The 2,346-nt window shown below is 47.0% G+C and overlaps 1 pseudogene across 1 annotated transcript; it reads right to left on the reverse strand.

The window, feature by feature from the left end:
- Nucleotides 1-394: 394 nt before the first annotated feature.
- On the reverse strand, nucleotides 395-1,870 carry LOC308625719 (small ribosomal subunit protein uS9m-like; annotated as a pseudogene). The gene is made up of 2 exons: nucleotides 1,210-1,870; nucleotides 395-977 (listed from the first exon to the last, which is right to left on the reverse strand). The product of its transcript is annotated as a small ribosomal subunit protein uS9m-like (transcript).
- Nucleotides 1,871-2,346: the final 476 nt, after the last annotated feature.

Genomic DNA, 2,346 nt, shown 5'->3' on the forward strand with positions numbered 1-2,346 from the left:
AAAATATGTTGTAACAACTGCTATCTGGGAAAACGACAGAGTTAGGGGGAGTGAGTCCAAGTCCGTCATTAAGTTAGCAGTGTGGCTCTGGTGGGTCAGATCTGTGGGGCTGGGCCTTTCCGTCCGCAAAAGGCGGTCTCTTGATTGGATTTTTCTGAATGCTCCTTTCAGGTCTCTCTTCTGAAAAAGTTTTAAAAGTAAAGCAGCAGAACAAAGCTAAACAGTTTTAAATAATTATTTTTAGAAGGTAACCTTTACGACATTGCATTTTAGAATAAATCGTCTCACAACTCCAACGTCTGATGGTGCCGCTTCACCCCGGCCAGCAACTCTCTCCTGCGCGTCTGCCACATGCCAGGTGAACAGCGTCCCTCTCCTTTCCCGCCCAGAACACTCAGCGCTTCTTCCAGGTGAACTTCCTGGGGGCTCCCTCCTGGCCTGGCTTCTTCCGCTCTCTGACACGGGGATCAGCAGTAACCAGTCCCGCTTGGCGCATCCACTCGACCTCTTCCTCGGTGACAAAGCTGCACAAGGCTCTCGCAGTCTGCAAGCGGATGGCCTGCGCCTGCGCCTGCCCCGCCCCACCCCGACGCCGTGCAGGTCATGTGGTGTTCTCCAAGCCGGTTGAGGAAGTGGAAAGGGCACGTCGGCTGTTCTCTGTCCTGAGTCACCGGAAAGTAGAGCAGGTAGTCGACCCCATTTACTTCTATCCTCCCACTTCCATGGTCATAAACAGCCACGTCCGCCTTTGCAGTCTTTCTGTTACCTTGGCCTGTGCTGAAAGCCATACCCTTCTCGTCGTACTGCAAAGGCTCAATCAGCGTCTTTTTCGATTGAACGGTTACACTCCTAAGGAGCCTGCTCACAAATTCTTCTTCAGCCGCGTCAGACGGCAACGCCAATAACTTTTCCAGCAGCCGAATGAACTCTGCGTAATCTTGACCTGACAGTTTTTCCACTAACGTTTCTTCCAGTTCCTTCTTTTTTGTCTTTTTTTTTTTTTTTTTTTTGCGGTATGCGGGCCTCTCACTGTTGTGGCCTCTCCCGTTGCAGAGCACAGGCTCCGGACGCGCAGGCTCAGTGGCCATGGCTCACGGGCCCAGCTGCTCCGCGGCATGTGGGATCTTCCCAGACCGGGGCATGAACCCGTGTCCCCTGCATTGGCAGGCGGACTCTCAACCACTGCGCCACCACGGAAGCCCCCAGTTCCTTCTTAATCAGCCATCTGCTGCCAATCGGGTCTTTGGCTTTATGGCTTTAGTTTTTTCTGAAAACAGACCTTTGGCTCTCACCTGGTCTTGACGGTTTTCTACATCTGGTAGCTTTCCATATGCTCCGTGCATTAATGAATAATATGACTGTCTGCTAGTATAAAAGAGAAAATGAAATGGGCGGCCATCTTCTCCCCACTGGATTGCTCTTTGTTTTGGAAAAATCTCTTCAGGATGCTTCATTATTGGTCGGGCTCGCTTATCAGACAAACCACTGGGAAAAAGGTAAGCAATCGCTCTATCAATATCCTCTTGGGTAAAAGTTTCTGGATCTTCTCCCATCATGTTGGCTAAGTGCCTCTTTCCTATGTTGAATTCTTCAATCTGCTTTTTAGTAAAATCCACTGTATAAGTTTCACGTCTTAAGGCTGCAACATTTTTCCTTGTTGTTACAACTGTGGTGTGTCTTAGCCTTGATATCTGGCATCCGGGACTTCTCTGCAGCTTAGCAGCGGCGGCTTTCCAGATGCCCTGTCCCCGGGCAAAGCTAACCCTACCCCAAGAAAGAGCCGGTACAAAGCGGCTGCGCCGCAGGACACACGGACAGCCGCCTTGTTGGCTGCAGGAGGCACGGGCAGTAGGACGAAAAGCCATCTCATCTAATTATTACATGGCCACAACTTATCACTACTTAACGCTTCCCTGTGCTCCCATTTTTCCACAATGACATCTCTCATATTGTTTCAGATTCCCTTGACTCTAGGTTTAATTCACTTATTCTGCCCAAGTAGGCAAGGTATTGTCTCACCACTGCAGAGGAGCTAAATTGGGATGGTAAATATTCAACGAACTTAGACCTCATTAATAATACTAAAATGTTTTCGTTATAATTCTGCTTCACTAATAAAAGTTTGAGAGATAAATAGTTAATAATAAATATTAACATGACTATTTAATTAATATTAATATATGAATCACAGAGGACAATCCATTCTACCTAGGCTAAAATTATGACAATAACAAATAATTGCACAATAAGGGATCATTTACTTCCCTATATTATGAACTCTAAAATACTCAGGCTTCAAAGTATACTGTAAAGTACTCACATTTGGAAATGTAATCCTTGGAAAAA

The sequence above is a fragment of the Mesoplodon bidens genome (assembly GCF_964165515.1).
Source record: "Mesoplodon bidens genome assembly, chromosome: 11".
In the NCBI taxonomy this organism is placed as follows: domain Eukaryota; kingdom Metazoa; phylum Chordata; class Mammalia; order Artiodactyla; family Ziphiidae; genus Mesoplodon; species Mesoplodon bidens.